Here is a 23,130-nt window from a genome sequence, read left to right as displayed (position 1 = left end):
TCACAGTAGCTCTGAATATGCTAATTAGGTCAGTAATGACACAATCAAAAAAATCCACTAATACCTTCTATGTTCTGCTGTCTTTCAAGGATGCCATTTACAGCTGCTCCGTTGTCATATTCCTGGGTGCAATCCAGACCAGTGAGGGTTTGGGTCACCATCTGCTTTGTAACCTTGGGTGCCTCACAATGTTTTCTTGTTGTAGCTCCTAACCTGGGCCACACAACCAGCCTACCCTGAGTGTCTGTGTGCTAGACAGCCCTGGTTCAGCAGCTCTGACCCCAGCAGCCTGTCTACAGCCCTGCTCTGGCTTCCACTACTTGCAGGGTGACCCCAACACACTCCCAGTCCTGAACTTCCCCAGTCCCATGTGCTCTGATATGTCGAGCCCTCTCCTGCAACATTCACAGGAATAATGAGATCCATTTGCTCCTTCAAGGAAACAAAACACACCAGTTTGCCACCTGAATTGAAGTTGACATTCACTTTACTACAAATGCAGCACTGTTGATTTAGATTAATAGTGGAACGAGTTTAACAACACAAGAAGATAGTATTTTAAGTGTGTTCAAGTACAAGAGATAAAGTGAGAAATGGTTAGAAGCACATCAAAGCACACATCTGAAAGTCTAAAACGTAATCTAACAAGTTTTGATTCAAGCCTTTGTTCAAGATGGCCTTTCTCGCCCACAGTCTTCCAGGAAGATGGTGGCTGACCCTCTCCTCAGTCAGGGTCTCTTCCAGAGGCCCAAAGGTGTGGCTGCCTTTGTCTTCTTAGGTGAAAGAGATAAATTGTGGTTCTCCATCCCCTTTTATAGTCCATTGAACCTTTGAAGTGGATGCTTCTGAAGGTTACCCCTCCAAGTAAAGTTTATTCAGACTGTGAGGAAGGCAACATAGAGTCTGGTGGTGAAGAAAGCTCCATGCTCTTTCTTCCCCCGCTTGTGTTTGCTGAAATGCAAATTGTTCTGTTTCCTGCTATGTCGTCCCCCTACTATCTTGATAATCGACACTGCAATTCAACACCCGCAGCTGGCCCGTGCCAGCTGACTCAGGCTTGTAGGGCTCAGACTAAGGGGCTGTTTAACTGTGGTGTTAACTGTAGACATTCGGGTTTGGGCTGAAGCCCAGGCTCTAGGACCCTGTGAGAGGGGAGAGTCCCAGAGCTCAGGCTGCAACCTGAACCGGAATGTCTATACCAACATTAAACAGCACCTTACCCTGAGCCCTGTGAGCTCGAGTCAGTTGGCATAGGCCAAACACAAACACGGGTGTCTAATTGCAGTGTAGACATACTCTTAGACTTCCCCTTCTCTGATCACTGTCTTATTCTTATGACATTGATAACTATCTAATGAGTCCATTAATGCAGTTCTTCTGTGTCTTATCGTAACTGTATTTCAGCAACTGAACAAGACTGAAACATTTTCCATCTACATCTATCAACATCTGACCTCTCTATAGTTCTCATTCTCTTCTTCCCTTTACTACCCCAGCCAATGTGTATGTGTGTAGTGCATGTTTGTCTAGTGAGGGGAACCTACATAGAATCATAGAAATGTAGGATTGGGAGGGACCTCAAGAGGTCGTCTAGTCCAGTCCCCTGCACTCATGGCAGGATTAAGTATTATCTAGACCATCCCTGACAGGTGTTTGTCTAACCTGCTCTTAACAAATTCAACAATGATGGAGATTCCACAACCTCCCTAGGCAATTTACATGTATTGGTGTGTGTGAGTTGTGAGCAGCCTGTCTGTATGTGCATGGGAAGGAGTCTGCCTTCATGGGGCAGTCTGTGTCCTGAGTTCTAGGTATCTCTGACACAAGGTAACTTTTAGCTTAAGGGCCCAGTGATTTCAGTGTTCTTCGTGGCTATCAGCTTTTCAACTCAATACCAAAAAAGGACAGAAATTTTCTATTGAGCGGCTACGAAGTTTCCCCTATGCCAGTGGTTCTCAAACTGTGGGTTGGGACCCCAAAGTGGGTTGTGACCCCATTTTAATGGGATCGCCAGGGCTGGCTTAGACTTGCTGGGGCTCAGGGCTGAAATCCAAGCCCCACCGCCCAGGGCCGAAGCTGAAGCCTGAGGGCTTCAGCCCCCTGGCCAGCAGGGCTCAGGTTACAGGCCCTCTGCCTGGGCTGAAGCCTTTGGGTTTCAGCTTTGACCCCTTCCTTACCCAGGGCAGTGGGGCTCGGACTTTGGCTTTGGCTCCCCTACCCAGGGGAGTGGGAATCTGGCAGACTCAGGCTTTGGTCCCCCCTGCTGGAATCATGTAGTAATTTTTGTTGTCAGAAGGGGGTTGCGGTGCAATGAAGTTTGAGAACCCCAGCCCTGTGTTAAAGATGGATTCCCCAGTGCAGAGGGCACTGCAGAAAAGCTCACAGAGCCTCAAGATGTCTTCACCTTTTTAAGTCATCCTTAAGCAACTTGGAAGTATGATGCCCACTCTCTTCCTCTCTCCCTCCTGCTAGGAAACCCAGGCCAATAGAGGGCTCCCTAGGAGGATGCAGGAGCACAATCCCTTTGTGGGGTGGCGGAAGACCCACATGCAAAATGTGTCTCCTGAGATCCAAAGGAGTAAAAGCTGGTATATGTTGGTGTACATTATTTTCACTTGAAAGGAACTATTCCATTTCATGAATCCTATTCAGGGCTAGACTATTTTAGACGGATCCAAGTAATTTACACTGCACATTCCTGTATAATTCATATTGATTTTAATAACCTATTTTCAGACCCCACTTCTAGGGTATATTTAAACACAGTATTATTCACAAATGAAACGTTAGCTTTACATTTACAGTCACAACAGGAATATCTGCAGAAGGATGAATTCCAAGCCAGTGCACCGGTTCCTAGAAACATTTTTAAGGGATATAATGTTCTATTAACCAGTGAAAAGAGGGTAGTACACAATAGGACAAAGGATGAAATTTCTGAAGGCTTCAGAAGGGCTCTGCTCCTCCTTTGAGTGTAAAACTGGAAGCTGAAAATTCAGCCTTTAATCAGGTAATTACAGTGCGTTCTAATCTTAATTCTCTTTCATTCTTCCTTTGACAGATTACATACATAAATAAATCTGGTAAATTACCTGTGAATCTGATTAAAGATCAGACAGGTTCAGCATACGTAGCAGTACTTGTACTTTATAAAAAGGGGGAAATAATGTATTTGATGAAGGAAGTAATTTGAAATCAGGTCCTTTAGCAATATTACTTTGATCTGTTTGTATCTGAGTCCACTTTCCATTTTCTTGATAAATTAAAACTGTATTTTATATCAGAGAAAGAAGGAAATTGATGTGCTTACTAACTCTGAAAAATTCTTGTAAATGTATATGACCCTGGACAAAATTTCTGGCCAAAATAGACGATATGATGGGGTATTGATTTTTGGTTCAAAATCTAAGAGTTTTAAATAAATTTGTAGAGGAGCCTATCATTATTTTACAGGTCTTTCTTATGAGTGGCGAGGGTATTTTGTTTTGTTTTGTGATTTGTTTTCTGTTGTTCTTTGTTAATGGAGTAAAAGAATTCAAAGGAACAAAAGACCATATAAGGTCTACTTATTTTTTAATTATTTTGTTTTTCAAAAACTTGAAACCATGTGGAATCTTCAAGCTGTGGAATTGTTCCCTATGTACCCACATGATCATCTGATTTGTTTCTTTGTCACACTCACGCTTTACATCTTGGCTAAAATGAGATTGTAAATTCTTTGGGGTGGGGAGCATCACTTGCCATGTGTTTGTACAGCACCCAGTGCTGTAGGGTCTTGACTTTAACTGGGGCTCCAAGTGCTACCACAATAATACAAATAATAAATAATAATACTATTTGTACATACAGTAGATTTAAAAATTATTTCTAAAATGTAATTAGCTGCCCTGTATCTGTTTCACAGTTAAAGAAGCCAAACCAGCTAAGAATGTTATTCAAAGTCCTTGTTTAAGGTATGATCCACCTCTCAGTGAAATGAATAGGAGTCTTTATAATGACTTCAGTGAGAGTTAGATTGAAACCTTGGTGATGTAAAAGGTTATTTGAATTCTTTTAGTCTAAGTGGTTGGGGATCTCGGCCATCTCCCCAAGACCAAAAAAAGCATACAAAACTCTCAAATGACTATCTTCGGGTTTGGCTCTTAAGAAAGTGTGTCTAGGCATGGATTCAGCTGTTAGATAGTAATATCATAGCAGAAAACCTAGGGTAGAAGTAATAAGCAATGGGCTGGAATCAGATTTATTTTTCAACCTCAAGTAGAAACTCCTGAATAATAAGCTAGAATTCCTTTTACCTTATTCTTCAATTCTCAATATTATGATGCTTAGATTCATCCAGAAGAGGAGGATATGAGACACAAAAGACCTTATCCAATGCCCACTAAAGTCAAATGGAAGTCTTGGTAGGATCAGGACATAAGTCTTGATTTATTTTCTGCTGTTGAAAGAGCAAGGATCTATAATGCAGAGAGGATGCATGTTTGCCCAAAGATAAATATGTTCTGTATGAATTCCAGGGAACTACTCACTTACACCTGTGTTTCCAGTATCAGCATCTTAGTCCCTAACCCTGCAGTCAGATCCATGTAGGTAAGGGGTTTTTTTGTTTAAGAAAAAAATCAGACTTGGAACCTGGTATGTTGCTGTTTTATAACATAATGCAACAAAAGCAAGAAAGTTAATGGTAATTCCCTTTCATGTGATGAATGGCTTAGCAACCTGAAGTGAAGAGACTCAGGACATTCAGTGATGTATCAAAAACCAGCAACACAATGCATTTGGTCTTACAATAACTTTTCACTTGTAATTGCAGTATTCTATTGAGACTGATTTTTAAAGAAGTTGAAAATCATCATGTTGTCGCTAATTCCTCCTGCTCTGCTTTCAGATCTTCGAAGTTCTATGAAGGACATTATCATTGTCATTTGCCTTTTTTCCATACATTTATATTTTAAGTATACCTGGTGCTCATCCCAAACGAAGGACTGATAACACTTGCAGGAGCCAGGCATAAATTGAGTTTTCTTGCATAATTCTGCCAATGCACTTTAATCCTAGTCTGCAATATCCCAGTTATTTCAGGTATCCTCAAAGAGAGGAGCAGTCATATGGAAATCTGAGTACCAAATGCAATGTTAGCTGATAACAGAAGTGGGCTGCAGATTTAGCATTAAATTGTGCGACATATTATCCCCAGGCATTTGAATCCCTTAGGGAATTCCCAGCATGGAGAGTTAATTGAAGACAGATTCACTGGGGAGGTCCTAAGGGCATTCTCTCTAATTAAGTGAAAATCAGATATTAGTGTGCTTCTGGGCCCCGTCTGCAGTAGAAAGATGTGCCCACACACATCGATATACTTACACCAGTGCAAATCCCTAATGTTGACCACATGGCACAACTTAATCCTGAAGTCAGCTTGGAGGCAGAGTAAATTCAAGTGGTGCAATGCACCACTTACTTTGTCTATGCTAGGAGTTTGTATTGGTGCAGCTACTCTGGTTACCAGCCACCGATACCTGAATTGGGGCTAGACAAAGCAATAGACTGCATTCCACTGTCATTGTTTATGCCCTCACTTCATTGGCAGTTTTATCTAGAAATCGCCGGATTAAGTTTTGACAGGCAGTTAATAAAGATCCAGATAAACTGCAGCTAAACGCATCTGATCAGCCCTGGTATCTTCAAAACAAAGCTTTTCTGATGTGGTCAGCTATATCTAGTAGATGCATGGCCATACAGGCTAACATGTACATTCTTTAATGAATCCTACTCACAATACTGTTTGTACTGCATCCTCATCTATGAAAGTCCCTGGTCTGGCCACATCCAGCACTGTGGGTACAATTTTTAATTCATTAAGCCCATCATGTATTATATCTGGTGTTTCTTAGGCAAAGTACCATAGGTAAATACAGAGGCGCAAGAGTTGTGCTTTTTCATGGAGAGAAACAGGTGCTTCCTACAGAAGCTAATGCTACTAGGATTCCAGCAGAGCAGTGAAAGCCTTGGATGTGTTCACTGACTGCTGCTTGTCTTTGATATCAGAAAGAAGGGGATGTATTGATAGACTCGCTAATGACCATACTGCCTCCAGTTGCAATTTGCCTTATATACCCTGCTTTTTCCTTCACTGCCAGAATGGAATTGAAATGATGACCTCGGTGAGAAAAGCCTCAGATGTTAATTAGCCCACAATTTGAAGGTGCCCAAACATTTCATTCATCTCGGTTCCTTTTTAATTTTATTCCTTTCATACTTCTTGGTCCCTAAGTCAATCCCAAAAGGTAAAATGTGGCTGCTGGCTTACATGATCACTTCTGTGCTTTTAAATCAGCATGGATGCATACCAGCAAACTAGCTACTGCTTATCTTTAATTACCCGACTGGTCTTTATTTTGGTAGTGGCAGCCCCGTAAAGCTAGATATCCATAAGCAAGCCCCATAAGCCAAAGGGATTTTCACCTCCTCAATTGACTCAGCATTTGTTGCTGCATTTGTTGCTGTTGTTCAAGCAGGCCCCAGCTATTTAATTGTGCTTTCTCTGAAAATGGAAAGGAGCTGGCATTCTACGTGTGTCAAACAAAATAACATCTTTGATTGAACTATATTAGCGCTTTGCTGAGAGCAGGAATGCTGAGTTTAAAGAACACGTTACTTCACTTGTCCTATATCCCGGAAAAAGAGAGTTAAAGAAACTAAAATATAGAAAAAGAAACTGGTGTCTTCAACCATCTAACCTGAAGCATATTATATTTTCAAATAGCTAAGGCTCAGCTTGCTGCAAGTAAAGGTTGAATATATTTAAGCAAATTATTAGATGCAATTGATGGAAAATTTACAAAATGATACAAGGTCTCTTTCCCCACAATATCTGAGTCAAGGTGTGGTTCTCAACCTATTTTACCATTCTGGGCCACATATGCAGCCCACAGTGTGTTATGTGGGCTGCATCCAATACTACCTGTTTGGCCCTGAGCCATGTCACATGGGACGCAGCTGTGTGCTGATTAGACTGCAAGAGGCCCACGGGCCACAGGTTGAGCACCATACAGAGTGTTAGGAAAGTATACAACCGGGCTTGTGATGTTGATATTAGCATCTTCCTGTTCCTTGTATTCCATAGTGCAACTGGTTTTTCGAGATGCTGAGATTTTGTTTCTAAGCCTTTAACAGACAGGGTAATTGAATTTAGCTTCTTTTCCCATTTGAGTCAAAGAAGGAGACAAGGATTTATTGTTATTTAATCCAGCAATATTTTCATTATCAGAGATCCCTCCGGAATTCCCTGGTGGTGTGATTTACAGGAGAAGCTGTTTTCTAAGACATGGCAGATGAATTTCCTCTCCCTTACACTGATATAAATCAGGAGAAACTGAAATCAATGGAGTTACACTGGTATGAAAGCAGTATGAGTGAGAGAAGAATGCAACCCCACCATTCCCTTCTTGAGCTGCTAAATGGGGAGGATGGTATGTACAGTAAGAACTAGTCCATAAGAAACTGTACAGGGACTTTAATCCCAAACATTGTTTGCTGTTTGTTTTTGTGGAGTGCAGCTGGACATCTGAATCCCCAGGAATTATAAAAAAACCAGATCCAAATAAAAAACATTATAACACGGCTGATGAGGGATTGAGAGGAGTGGGGGAGCGAGTAAGTACCCCTTGCCTCATACTCCGTAGATACTACTGGTGACATCTGCCATTTTTAATCTCAAAGCTCTTGTTATAGTATTATCTTTTTCCCCCTCTGAAAAAACATGCAGAAATAAAATCTCAAAATTGCATTAAGTTTAGCAAATTGCCAGCAGAAAAGGGTTTTTTACATCATATTGGAAGATCTCCCCAAAGGGCAGGACAAGACTCCAACTGTCAGCGGACTATTTAATTCTTCTTAAACTAAGAGAGAAGCTCTCACTGTTTCTTGTGGGCTTGGATTCTCCTATCCCGTTCTCTTCCTCTGAATCAGGTTCCACTGATCACTGCAAAAGAGACCAACATTTTGGCTGTATTTGGGATGTTTTCTAAAAAAAATTCCCACCATTGAGAATATCTCCATAGAGATGATCTGGAAAGTCTGGTTTTATGTACTTATTTGTTTATTTATGTTTGTAATGGAATGTTCTACAGTTTGTTGCATACGATCAGACCACTGTACCTGCAGAGAGCCCACTGAAATCAAGCAGCAGTCTGAATCTGGGTCATATTTAGAATACTCAACAATATCAAAATTCTGGCCACTCGCCTATCTCATAGCTTGAATGTTGTGTTTGCTGTTATTATTTTTACTACGATATATTCCATATAATTCTGTACATTTATAGGCTGCCAAGATTTTCCATGAAATTCTAAGCTTCTGTTACATTCTCAGGTAGGAAACCAGAGAGCCAATGAAAACAAAATATGGAGTTTTGCTCTGCATGCTCTAAAACCAATACCTAGGCTACGATTTCGTCATGGATATGTTTAATCAAAGTCAGGGACAGGTCACAGGCAATAAACAAAAAAACCACAGAAGCTGTGACCTGTCCCTGACTTTGACTAAACATATCCATGACAAAATGAGGAGGAGGAGGGTCCAGCACCCTGCTCCCCCGCCCTGTAGTGGCTGGGAGCTGCAGGGACCCTTTTGCCCAGGGGCTGAGTGGGTCCCCCCACCGCCCTGTGGGGCTGGGAGCTGTGGGGGGTGCCCACAGCCTGCAGGGGGTGCCCACAGCCACAGGAGATCTGGGGGGCCCTGCCAGTGGTGGAGGCTGGGAAGCTGCAGGGGCCCCCCACCCAGGGCCGGAGCAACCCATTAGGCAACCTAGGCAGTCACCTAGGACGCTACAATTTGGGGAGCGGTGGTATTTCGGCGGCGGGACCTTCCGCCGCCTCTGTGGGGGGCGGCATTTCGAGGTGGGACCTTCCACCGCCTAGGGCGGCAGAAAAGCTGGTGGCGCTCCTGCTTAACAAGCCTGAACATCTAAACTTTTTGTGATTGCTAGTGAAAACAGCTGCTGGGGGCCCCCCATCCCCAGGTCCCTCTTTCGCCGCTGGCAGCCAGTCAGTTGCAGGGGGGTCCTGCCACCCGCAGCTGCTAGGCAGTGGCTGGTCAGCTGCAGGGGACCCCAATGTCATGGAGGTCACTGGAAGTCATGGATTCTGTGAATCCCGTGACCTCTGTGACATAATCTTAGCCGTACCAATACCTCTTGTTAATATGCAATTGTGATGCAGATCATAGCAAGCTGTCAAAGTCACTCCTGCTGCCCTTCAATGTTTTAAATGCTTTCCACTAAGATCTGAGCAATCTGACTTGTCAAAATCAACCAACGCATGATTTATTTCACAGACTGGTTCAAGCATTTTCCTTCACTCTTCTAAAAAGAGAAGAATGCACTTTTCTTTCTTTTTTTTTTCTTTTGCTTTTTCACTGCCAACTTTTCCTTAAACATCTGCTTAACATTTTAAAGAATTGTACACTGTCATTGTGTGCAGTTATCAATCTTTGACTGAGCAGCCTCATTTCAAACAGAGTGACAGGTGACAGATTCACTTCCCACACCCGGACAGTGTTACGAAGCACAACACCCCCACTGAAGATTGACAGCTGCTTTAATTTACAAAACCAAAGTCCTACTCAGACTGATTTGTACCAACACACCAGGGAAGAGTTGGGCAAATGCTCCTATTCAGACTTATATCCAAATGGCAGATGATAAAAGCAGTTAGGTTATCAGATTTTTCTCATTGTAAGCAACTGTCTGATTGACATATAGAGTTCATAGATCTGTTAACAAGTATTTCCATAAACTTATTTTAGGCCTATAAGAATATCTGTGCTTATCTATTCTTAACAAGCCTCATCAGTTACCTTTGCCTAGTAGTTGTGCAACACTCCCACTTCTTACCATTTGTGACAGTGAAGAATTAAAGTTTATCTTCAGATACAGCACAGTAGGTAATGGGCCTCCTAGGTTTAATGGTCAAGTGGGAAGAAGTCAGTTTATCTAAGACAGTGATTCTCAAACTGGCTTGCTGCCTTCCTAAAATGTATCTGGAAGATCTCAGGGATCGGCACCATCCCCGGGCTAGTCATTGAGAAACACTGATCTAAGATGTTCTTTGATGAATTATGGATTCTTTCTGGAGTCTAAATAACCATCTTCAGGTGACTGGCCACATCAGCGGCCAAACAAGGCCTAATCCTTCAGCTTCTACTGAAGAGCTGTCCCAATGGTCCTGTTCAGATGAGGAGGGTTTGCAGGGTCAAGCCCTTTGTCAATAGCTTTTCACCTAACAATTGGCTCTGCTGACGTGATTTTCACTTTACTGGATGAAATCATTATGGGCTTCTGATGAGATTGAAAAAAGCTCCCCTGGAGAAAACCTAGGGAGGGAGCTAATCATAGAATCATAGAATATCAGGGTTGGAAGGGACCTCAGGAGGTCATCTAGTCCAACCCCCTGCTCAAAGCAGGACCAATAGGGTTACATTATGTCCAAGAAAGCTATTAAAATTAAACAGTGGGATATATAAAAACACTGGATCCATTTTCTCCCCCAGTGTATAGTTCTTGCTCTTTTCATTTCATTTAGGGCTAGATTCTGCCACCCTTGCCCTCACTTAGTACCTCAGTCCATGAGTAGTCCCATGAAAGCCAATAGTAGTTCTCAGAAAATAAGGTACTACTCAGTGTCAATAAGAGTGGCAGAATCTAGACTTTAATTAGCATTTTATAGCTATTGATTTGGAGAAACGGCTTGTAATGTGGGAAAATTAAAAAAATATTTTGAATTGACATTTTCAAAGCAGTCAGACTGATTTGATTGTCTGCAGTGATTTCCTGCCTCATCCCCTCTCTCCCCTACATTTTTAACAAAAGAAGTCTCTAGCTTTTCCTTCACTTCTTACGGTAAGATTATCTATGCATTTCCTGAAGATGAGCCATGCCCATTCAGAAGGACAATGTTTTTTTTAATAGACTGAAAGAGACAGAATGTTGATACACTAAGTAAAATAAATGGATGAGCTAATGAGGAATATGGCACGAAGAAAACATGAATGGGAATGATTGAATATGGATGGGTTGTATGTTGCTTATTGATAAACACAACAAGAACAGTGTGGTGATGGTTGCACATAGAGATATAAGTGAAACAGACTGTGTGCCATGTACAGGTTTTAATTTCCTGAGAACGATGCTATCTGTCCAGGGCCGGCTCCAGGCACCAGCAGAGCAAGCTGGTGCTTGGGGCGGCAGATTGTTCGAGGCGGCATTCTGCCCAATCCTAGGGTGGCACAGTCGCTTTTTTTGTTGTTGTTTTGTTCTGTTTTTGTTTTTGTTCTTGTTCCGCTCCGGCCGCCCTGTAGGGGGCGGCGGCGCGGAGAACCAGAGAGCCCTGCAGGGCAGTCCTCTTCCTTCCCTCCCCGCCGACCGGAGCGGAGCCCTCGCGGCAGGCGGCAGGAGGCGGCGCAGCGGGAGGGGCCGCATGGCAGCGCCACTGCTGTAGCCCTGGCCGCCCCCTTCTCTCTCTCTCCCGCCCGCTCTCTCCTTTTCCTCCCTCGCCCCGCCCCCCCCAGCTGGTCCTCCTGCACCTGCGCTCCGGTCGCGCCGCTGGTTTTTCTTTTCTTTTTTTTTTTTTTGCCGTTCTGGCCGCCCCGTTTTTTTTTTCTTGGGGCGGCCAAAAAGCCAGAGCCGGCCCTGTATCTGTCTATACTCATGTATGCAACACTGATGTCAAAAAGCTTTGGGAAATTCCAGAAGTCTTTCCCAGTGTCACTGGGATTTGCGATTCTTCAATAAGATATCAGGATTGTTGGGGGAAAAACAAACCCATTCAGATCAGTTAATTTGTGCCCAGAGCTATTAGGCTGCATCATTTTTGTTGTGACTGAACCTGATTGCATTTAAATCACTAAATGAATGCAAAGCACCACAATCCATTATCTCTGAATGAATCCACTGCAGATATGTTTTAATTAAATTATAAGGAGATTAGAATATTTTAGTGACAGTATAATTATTATGCCTAGATATTTAGCACGTGCTCTCTGGGGAGTAAAGAAGAAGGTGTAAAAAAACAAAACAGAAACTTCCATTGCTATGTGCTCAAAAAGAATGACTAAATGAAATGAGAGTGTTGATCATTTGAATAACTTTATGCAGCTCACATTATGAAAATGAAATTTCAGTTAAATTCTGTACAAAAGCTGAAAAATAAGAATAAAAAAATCTTACTTCTTGGCACTTGCTTTCACTTCTGCCTACTGATGAGTTATAGCATTAACATTTTGGAGAAGCTTTTCAAAAGTTGCTAAAGGATTTTGGAGAGCAAGTCTACCTGAAAGTCAGCTTGTACTCTTAAATCCTGTGGGTGTTTTTGAAAATCTGCACCTCTATTGATAATACACAGCACCTTCACAATAGGGGCCCAATCCAGCTCCCACTGAAGTCAATGAAAAGGCTCACACTGACTTCAGTGGGTGTTGGATTGTGTCCTTTGGCAATGTCTAAACCCTGCTATGGTTCACTGCATATTGGGGCACTCAGAGGACCTTCAGGGGTCATGCTAAAGCACTTTAGGGGCTGAGTACTCCAAGAGAGTGGTGCTGAGGTGTAATTTAGGGGCTGGGTGCCGAGTCAACATCTTCAGGGTCCCTTGTGTGCTTAGCCAGGTCGTATGACAGTCATATAATCATAAGCCTGGAAAGGACCTTGGGGGATATATAAGAGGTTATCTAGTCCAGTCCCCGGCACTCAAGGCAGAACTAAGTATTATCTAGATCATCCCTGACAGGTGTTTGTCCAAACTGCTCTTAAAAATCCGCAATGATGGAGATTCCACAACCTCCCTAGGCAATTTATTCCAGTGCTTAACCACTCTGACAGTTAGGAAGTTTTTTCTAATGTCCAACCTAAACCACCCTTGCTGCAATTTAAGCCCATTGCTTCTTGCCCTATCCTTAGAGGTTAAGAAGAACAATTCTTCTCCCTCCTCCTTGTAACAACCTTTTATGTACTTGAAAACTGTACATGTCCCCTCTCAGTCTTCTCTTTTCCAGACTAAACAAACCCAAGTTTTTCAATCTTCCCTCATAGGTCATGTTTTCTAGACCTTTAATCATTTTTGTTGCTCTTCTCTGCACTTTCTTAAATTTGTCCACGTCTTTCCTGAAACGTGGCACCCAGAACTGGACACAATACTCCAGTTGAGGCCTAATCAGCGCAGAGTAGAGCAGAAGAATTATTTCTCGTGTGCTGTTTACAGCATTCCTGCTAATATATCCCAGAATGATGTTTGCTTTTTTTGCAACAGTGTTACACTGTTGATTTATATTTAGCTTGTGGTCCACTATGACCCTTAGATCCTTTTCTGCAGTATTCCTTCCTAGGCAGTCATTTCACATTTTGTATGTGTGCAACTGATTGTTCCTTCCTAAGTGGAGTACTTTGCATTTGTCCTTATTTAATTTAATCCTATTTACTTCAGACCATTTCTCCAGTTTGTCCAGATCATTTTGAATTTTAATCCTACTCTCCAAAGCACTTGCAGCCCCTCCCAGCTTGGTATCGGCCACAAACTCTCTATGCCATTATCTAAATCATTGATGAAGATATTAAACAGAACTGGACCGAGAACTGATCCCTGCGGGACCTCAGTATGCCTGTGAGCTACTGATAACTATTCTCTGGGAACGGTTTTCCAACCAGTTATGCATCCACCTTATAGTGGCTCCATCTAGGTTGCATTTCCCTAGTTTGTTTATGAGTTCGGGCAAGAGTATCAAAAGCTTTATTAAAGTCAAGATATGCCATGTCTACTGCTTCCCCCCATCCACAAGGCTTGTTATCCTGTCAAAGAAATCTATCGGGTTGGTTTGACATGATTTGTTCTTGACAAATCCATGCTCACTGTTACTTATCACCTTATTATCAGTCATGTCAGAGGCACGTCTAAACTAGGAAGTGCAAAGTAAGTCACTCAGGCACTAGCCACTCATTGGTTATTCTGAACATTGCATACCCAGGAACCCCACAAAAAAGTGATTATAAAACATCCAAAGCATACAGGAGAACCTGAGTGAGAGAGAGAGTTTCAAACAGACAGAGAACGAGCAGTAGCTGGTGGGTTGGGGGCTGAGGTAACAAGCAATTTGCAGGGGCCAGGATAGAGTAACTAAGGGTAGGTGCATCTTGAATGTGCTGAGGCCATAGGCATAGTTTGACTTCTATATTTGGGGGGCAGGGCCCAGCGGGGAGCAGGCCAGCTCCACACAACAGGACCGGGTGGGGGAGCACAACCTCATCCCCTGATTTACCTCAGCAGGTCACCCAGCCTGTCCGGATTGGGGGTGGGGATGCACAACCAAAAATTATAACCCAAAGGGAGGGGCTCAGCTCAAAAAGTTTGAAAACCACTCAGGGGGCAGGGAGGAGGGAGCTGGGATGTGTGGGCAGAAGGGGTAGTTCAAGATGCAAGGAGAAGGGTAGTTAGGGGCTGTGTGCAGGCATGGGGTAGCTCAGCTAGGGTTGCCAGGTGTCTGGTTTTCTACTGGAATACCCGGTCAAAAAGGGATCCTGGAGGCTCCGGTCAGCACCACTAACTGGGCCATTAAAAGTCCAGTTGGGGGCACAGTGGGGCTAAAGCAGGCTTCCTGCCTGCCCTGGCTCCGTGCGGCTCCCAGAAGCAGCTGGCAAGTCCAGCTCCTAGGTGCAGGGAAGCCAGGGAATCTCCACATGCTGCCCCCACCACAAGCGCCGGCTCCACAGTTCCCACTGGCCAGGAACCGCGTCCAAGGGGAGCTGTGGGGGCGGCGCACACCATGCAGAGCCACCTGGCCACCCGTGCACCTAGGAGCCGGACTTGCCAGCCTCTTCTGGGAGCTGCACGGAGCCAAGGCAGGCAGGGAACCTGCCTTAGCCCCATTGCGCCGCCAACCGGGAACCGCCTGAGGTAAGCACCATCTGGCTGGAACCTGCACCCCAAGCCCCCTCCCATACCCCTGCCCCAGGTCAGAACCCCCTTCCATACCTTAACTCCCTTCCAGAGCCCACACCCCAATCCATTGCCCCAGCCCTGAGCCCCTTCCTGCACCCCAAACCCATCATCCCCGGCCCCACCCCAGAGCCCACACCCCAGCCACAGCCTACACCCCCTCCCACACACCAACCCCCTGTCCCAGCCCAGTAAAAGTGAGTGAGGGTGGAGGAGAACAAGTGACAGAGGGAGGGAAGACGGAGTGACTGGGGGGCAAAGCCTCAGAGAAGGGGTGAGACGGGGTGAGGCCTTGGAGAAGGGATGGGGAAGGGGGCGGGGCAAGGGTATTCGGTTTTGTGCAATAAGAAACTTGGCACCCTAAGTTCAGGGTGCAGGGAGGGGTAGCTGGTGTGTGTTTGGGCAGGAGGGGTAGTTCAGGATGCAGGGAGAGGGGTAGCTAGGGCCTGTAAGCAGGCAGGGGGAAAGCTCAGAGTGCAGGGAGGGAGTAGCTAGGGGCTATTTGCAGGAAGGGTCCCCTGCCCCTCGTGGTCGCTCCTCCGCGAGGGCTCTGCCAGCCCCGGAGCTGGGTCCCCCGTCCAGGCAGCTCTTACCAGTTGCACAAGCATTCAAAGGAGACTGGGTGCTGTGGAGCAGCCCCCTCATCCCCAGGCACCAGCCACCAGGCAGGAGAATGCCAGGGCTGCCTGCTCCATGGACCTAGCCAGAGCAGCAGCCACCCCACACTGTCCGGTTCTGGCCATCTTCCAGCCTCTGACTTGGCCAAGGGGTGGGGCTCGACGGGGAGATGGGGGTGGGGGAGTGGAGCTGCCCCCAAAGCTGGCCTGCTGTGGTTATGGTACTGCAATTTGGGGGGGCAACACCTCCCATGCCCCCCCCCAAAGTCCAACCATGGCTGAGGCAGGACCAAGTAAATCTAGACCATCCCTGGCAGGTGTTTGTCTAACTGGTTTTTAAAAACCTCGAGTGATGGTGAGTCCCTTGGAAGCCTATTCCAGAGCTTAACTACCCCTATAGTTAAAAAGCTTTCTCCTAATATCTGACATAAATCTCTCTTGTTGCAGATTAAGCTCCCTACTTCTTGTCTTACCTTTAGTGGACATGGAGTACAGTTGATCACCATCTTCTTTATTAAAGCCCTTAACATATTTGAAGACTATCAGGTCCTCCTTCCGTTTTTAAACTTTTCCTTATAGGTCAGGTTTTTCTAAAGCTTATCATTTTTGTTGCTCTCCTCTGTACTCTCTCCAATTTGTGATCCACTTTCACCCCCAGATCCTTTTCAGCAGTACTACCACCTATACAGTTATTCCCCATTTTGTAGTTGTGTATTTCATTTGTCTGCCCTTACTGAAGTACTTTGCACTTGTCTTTATTGAATTTCATCTTGTTGATTTCAGACCAATTCTCCAATTGGTCAAAGTCATTTTGAATTCTAAACCTATGCTCTCAAGTGTGTGCAAGCTCTCCCAACTTGGTGTCATCTGCACATTTCTAAGCATATTCCCCATTCCATTATCCAAGTCATTAATGAAAATCTTCAAAAGCACTGGACCCAGGACTGACCCCCACTAGATATGCCCTTTCAGTTTGACAGCGAACCATTGATAACTACTCTTTGAGCATGGTTTTTCAATCAGTTGTATACTCACCTTACAGTAATTTCATCTGGACCACATTTCCCTAGTTTGTTTATGAGCGTGTCATGAAGGACTGTGTCAAAAGTCTTACTAAAATAAAAATAAAATCAATGCTATGGTTGTATGTGCTTCCTATAGCTGAAATATTTAGGACTGGCCTATAACTCTCCAAACAGGATTCATGGGCCAAGGAAGACATTCTTGACCTTCCATGCCCCAGTTGCAGATCATAGGGCTACTGGCCATTCTGGAGTGGAGCGTCTCTCAATCCTTTTTGTTTTCCATTAAAAAGTTTGGAAAGGTCTCCGTTTTGTCCCATTGTGGAATGGAGCCATATGCCAAAACCTTTCAGTGTTCACCAAACAGAATTTTTGTTTTCTGGTCAGCCCTCGTAATAATCCAGATGTCACCAGGCAGACCCTGCATGACTCCCTGATGAGTGTTTGGAGATCCAGAGCAGGAAAGAGGTGATGAGGCTGTTAGGCAATAAGTAGGCACAGCAGTAGCTGAGCTTTATGACAGCTGACTTTTAATTATCTCATTGGCTAGCTGCACAGCTAGGGTGAGGGAACTCAGGCAGCTTGCATGCAAGAAAGAAGGGCCACATTTTCAAAACTATACCCATCCACTCTCTGCTTTGGAAATTTCCCAAGTTTTCTGAACATCCAAACCTGTGCACACAAATGCTCAGTTGCCCACTCAAATCACCGACTTAGCACAGTCCACTGCACATGCATGCACATACAGATGTGCACACAATTACTCCTTTTGTTAGTGCAAATGCATGTTTTGTACACTGAACTACTGTTTGTATGCATATTTTTAAAATGTGGGCCTATTCTATACATATAAATGCTTGATTAAATAATAAATTACATATTAACAAATATTTAAAATGTACAAAACATTTATATTGGGACTCACTGGAAATTTATTTTCTTTAAGCTTGTACATTTCAATATAAATGCTTTATTAATTATACTGCACTTGCAGCTGTATGCAATTTGTAATGGTTCTTATAAGTCTTTCATAAATAAATGGTGTTTTTTGAAGCTCTTAGGTTGTAAAATCACAGGAGTGGAGTGGCCTTTGTTTTGAGGTATAACCTGGAAGTCCACCTGTTTCCATTTGCAGAGTTCTATTGCTATCTCTAACAATTCCTTATTATGGAGTGTGTTATTCTACTTGGAATACAACATTTCGTTCATTGTGTGTGTATATGGGGTGGCGGGAAACAGTAAAGCTAAGTAATTTTACAAAATGTAATGGCTTTCCCATTATCATGTACATATGTGAATACAAAGGAAAAACTGATAAGGTGACAAATTTCAGTTTTAAGCTTACAAAATGTTTTTTAAATATTGAGAAATAACACAACTGTATTACAACACTGTACAGAGCAAAACAGTTACAGTTTTCTTTTAGACTATGTCTACACTGTCATGCGTACCCAAGTGCTGGCTCATGTTCATGCAAACTCGTGTTCTCCATACCAGCACCAGAGAGTCCACATATGCTGTACTGGACGTGGGTATAACACTGTGTATAGAAAATGCCACTTATAGAAAAGAAAAAGCAAGCCCACGTAAGTCTACTTCAACAACTAACCAAGCTCAGAATGGTTGTGGAATACTCAATAGGCTGAAAGCTCATTGGCACTGCCTTTGCACCCGTCTGTATGCCAGTGTGGTAAAAATGTGTTTATGTGATTGTCACCTGCGGTGCACTACATAACATGTGTGAAGATAAAGGAGAGTTTCTCCATCCCGAATGGGCTCAAGACAAGTCTGGTTAACAAACTCTGCACCAGCAACCAGTTTCCACTCATAAGCATGCTGGTCCTGGTTCCCAGCAGGTAAGGGAAACCAGGAATGCCATATGTGCTCACATCTTGGAACAGCACAGAGGCAGAGAATGACATCTGCCTGTGCCATGGGACACCTTCGCATCCTGTAAGGCAGCTTGAAATGCACATAAGGGAACATTGGCACATACTTATGGGGCTACAGCTCTGTGAGGGTTTTGTTCACCTTTGATGTGCTTGTAGCTGAAAGTCATTAGCTGTTCCTGCCTGTGACATTGCCCACATTAAAGGCAATGATAACAGGGCACCTGCACTGTGTTATCACCTTGGGGCTGGGTTTCTGCTGAAGAGGGTGGTGGCCAAGTTGTTATACACTCGTTGTTCAATGTTTTCTTCCTTGCTATTCAAACTTCTTTTGAAACCTCTCTTATCAGAAATGCTTAAACTTTTTTAATGAGCTTATGGCGGTTTGCTTTGGTGGGGGGGAAGTATTGCAGCCATTGTGTTTTGTGACTTTTTATTGTCAGCAGGCTACTAGAGAGCACTAATTCCTGTTACAGTTGAACTGCTTCAGATTTTGGGGCGGAGGGTGGGAGGGGCAGTTTCTGTACAGGATGCTGGCAGACTATTATTGCCCATATGTTCCCTCTTTCTTTGTTATTATTATTGGGTTTGGATTTTCAACATGTTTAATAAAGCCATTAAGACTTTGATTGACCCCCATCTGTTACACTGAAAATTTGTAGTGTTTTTAAAGCACATAACACATGCATTACACTTTCCCCTTCTCTCACATGTACCTATAGGACTTCAGATATTTCTGAACCTTGGGGAGTGGGGAAGGAGGGACACTTAAAAGTATTTGAACTACAATGACATCAGACTTTTACACGCCATTCAGTTACATGAACTAGGAGGCGTGGGGCCCATTCCCAAACCAAAAAAACACCCTCAAGTCAGCATACTTCACAAGGAGGAGCCACACACAGTTAAACAAAGTGTAACATTTATTAGAAGTATGAGGTAGAAGGTTTAATGAGAAGATTTTGAAATCAGAACATCTTTTTAAAAAATTAACTGATCCCACCCAAGAACACTGCCCACAGTTCCATGTCTTTGCACCCATCTCCTTTCCCTCCTCAGAAAGGGGGAATAAAGGAGGAAAATTACTCTCAGTGAAAAGCAGGAACATCTCTTGTGAGGAGCTTCAGGGGCCAGTACATGGTGGTGCTCTGGGATACCTGGAGGCTCAGTGTCTTCCTCCGGGTTGGTCAGGAGGGTCATTGGAACGGGATCCTCTGGCTCAGCAGCACCCTGGTCGGCAGTCAGAGGAGGAAGAGGCTGCAGATGGGTAGGTTTGGAGTCTTGGCAGCTGGTGGATGCTGCAGTTTGTCAGCCACCAGTTCAATTAGACTTTCTATTAGGGACTGTTCCCATTCCCTATGACATGTCTCCACCACCAGGAATTCGTTCAGGAGTATCTCCTCCTGCTGAAGAACCACTCCTCCTGTGCCCTGAGATTGCTCATGATTTCTCCTGTTTCTATGAGCAGCTCATCCAGGGCCTGCCTTTGTCTCCCTGTACCCTCTGGGGTGCTGCTCCTGCCCTCGTAGCAGCACGGTTTTACTCTTGGGAGCCATAGTTCCTGCAGTTCAATGAGAAGAACAGTATTATATTTTTGGCCTTTGGAACAAGCTGAGAAACCCACCCACCCCATCACACATACACACACAACATAACTTTGCTGTAGAAGCCACAATTTTGATACTTTTCAGCATTCCAGGAATGTAACTGTCTCAATATCCTTGGTTCTCAGAAACTTTTACCCGCCCATGAGACAGGAGCAGAGGCACATAATGGTGAGAAATATTTACTTGTGTTTTTATCAATTTAAAATGTTTAGATTGTCCTAAAGGGATGGGGCAAAGTGGGAAAATTCCTTCCTGGGGCTATGATATAAGTTCACAATTTCTTCCTTTACGGCTGGCCAACATTTGGAGAACATAGCAATATTCAAGGTACCAGCATGGAAAAAAAGAACTGGCTTTCCAGTCCTGGGGAGGAGCTTCAGCAATCTGTGCTAGGGAGATGTTTCTGCTACATATTGCTGAATGGAGTAGTTTGGTCAACTATGAAAGTGGACCAAGAAGATTTGCACTTCCAAGGTTGAACCTCAAGAACCAGCTGGAGTTCCTGTTGCAATATAAATTTTCTGAAATATGTTGCAGGATTGGGAAGCAATTCAACTGGAAATGGACTCCATACTGAGCTAGCATATGAAGATTTCATGTAAAATACGATCTGAACCACAAACCACACCCACCTCCCAGCTCTATCCGAAACTCCTTCCCCTTTGCCTGCCTAACAACGGTGAAATGGACAGGGAAAGAAAGATGCACAATGCAAGTTTATTAGGTTTCCCAAAGATACATCTCAGCACCACATGCCTTCCCCTTAGACAGCTGGAAAGGGATACTGCACTGTTTTTCCTGACCCCCAGATCAGAACCTTCTCCCACCCCCTCTCATGGCTTTCTGTACATAGAGGACAGAGACCAGGGCCAGTCACTGTAATCTTCCAAGGGAGAAAGTCTGCTCTAACTTTTCTATAGACAACCACCTGAAAGTTTTCTACAGTTGTGTGTTCTCTTTCCCCTCTGCGACCTTACCCCAACCTCTCATCTGCCACCTCCTTTCTGGTTTGTCCAGGGAAGAGAAGATGTGGGGGGGAGGGAAGAAGCTCTGGAAGTCTATAATCTTCAAAGGAAGAAAGAGTGCTCTCAGTTCCTGAGGGAACCAGTTATAAGTTTTCTACAGCCGAGTTTCCCTTTCCACAACCAGGACCTTTCCACCACCCATCAATATACCAGTTTGCGCAGCCCCAGGACCATTGCCAGTTAACAGGGGGCCAAGAAATGCACAGACACAGGGAGCCACTGATTTTTCCTTTCTTCTATGTTTGAAAAATTAGCTTTAGAAGACAATCTACAGACATAGTAATTGTGGCTCATCAGAAATCAATAAAATCTTCGATGTATAATGGAGGGTCATGGGAGGACCATTTAAGGGTGAAGAAGAGTGGGGACTGGAGAGATGTTGAAGGTGTTTCCATAAGGGGATGGGGCTTCAGCATTTCAGTTCAAACACACAGAGACATAACAATGCATGGCTTATTATCCAGGGAGGAACAATAAGTGCACATTACTTTAAAATGCCCTCAATCTTAAAATCAGGAACTTCACATCAAAGCAAGAGGCGATATTGTAATTTGCCAGTCTGAGTTCCTTGCCAGCCTGGTTCCTGCCACAGCTCAGTTTCCTCCTCACATTCATCACTGGGGGCCTCTTTAACCTGATCCTCACCCTTTCGGTCTTCTAGGGTATCCTCCGTGCAACCTGCTGCCTCCTCACCCTGGCAGACAACAAGGCAGAAGAGTTGAGGAGGTGATTGAGAGCCACTTCAACCTCAGTACTGGGGGTGCCTTGGCAGCACTCAAGCAAGCTCCTCCTAGAAGGGTATGACGAGTCCTCTTACACCGATGATTGGAGTCATTTGCCCCCCGGTACAGGAGCCTGAAATGCTTCATCCATTCTCAGCACTGGGTCGGAGTTTGCTGAATGCCTGCCTGCTCCAGCCTCTGTGAAATGTCCTGGTAGAAGTGAATGTCCCTGCTGCTCCTCCAACCGAAATCATGAGGAGACAGTGTACTTCCCCCTACCCATTGAGCAGCACCTGAGCATGCTCGCAGGCCAAGCAGCTGCTCTTGGAGCTGGATCCATTGTCACCTGTAATGTGTTCAATGGAAAGCTGGTCTGCTGTGGTCAGTGCAGCATGCTACTATCAGTGCACAAGGGGACAGGGACATAGATTGTGTAAGGGTCAAGATCCAGGAAGAAAAGGGTTCCACTCATTGTAGGAATGGGGGTTGAAGACTAATGAAACTCAAGACCAAGTACAAACCCCTCACCCCTCCTCCATTTATACTGCAAATTGGCATAGGTATGTGGCAGGGACATAGCTAAGTCATGTACTTACCCACACCCTCCGGCATGCTAGCTTATTCACCTTGAAACACATGCTTCAGGAGTTTGTGAGGACAATAGAGGGAGTTATGGCATAAGCCCACTCATGGAACATATACAGTCATGAGTGTAGATGTACTTTTACACTGTTAAACTCAATTATCATTCACATCCAGCACAAATCATTAAAGATTTCTGTATGCAGTGCTATGACAAATGATTACTTGGTTCCACCATCATATTTCAAATGTGTGTTTCACTGATATTCATTCTGAAAGTACAACAACAATATAATATTCATCTAGGGTTCTTTTTATTATTGCCACAGCATTGCCACTGTATCAACTGTTCTCTTGCTATGCCAAAGTTCAGCATAAATTTAGCATAAAAAGATCATCAGCAATGACACTAACTGACTAATCAAATCAAGTTACTGCATTTATAGCCAAAACCTCCTGGTGCCAAACTTATCATGAAATGCATTCCAATAGCTATTAGTTCTGCTTTCAAATTATAATCAGAGTATGATGTCTCAAAAGATAATGTAAAAATCTTCCTGTATAAATACTCAGGAATATATTTTGCATTGTAAAAAAAAATAAGACTATGTTTCGCCATCAACATCTGTGCATTGGAAAAACTGAGAGTGTGTATGTGAGTGTGTGTTCTCAACATACCTCT

Source organism: Chrysemys picta, chromosome 2 (assembly GCF_011386835.1).
Source record: "Chrysemys picta bellii isolate R12L10 chromosome 2, ASM1138683v2, whole genome shotgun sequence".
NCBI lineage: Eukaryota > Metazoa > Chordata > Testudines > Emydidae > Chrysemys > Chrysemys picta.
The sequence above is the reverse complement of the archived record's forward strand: the minus strand, read 5'-3'. Positions refer to the sequence as shown.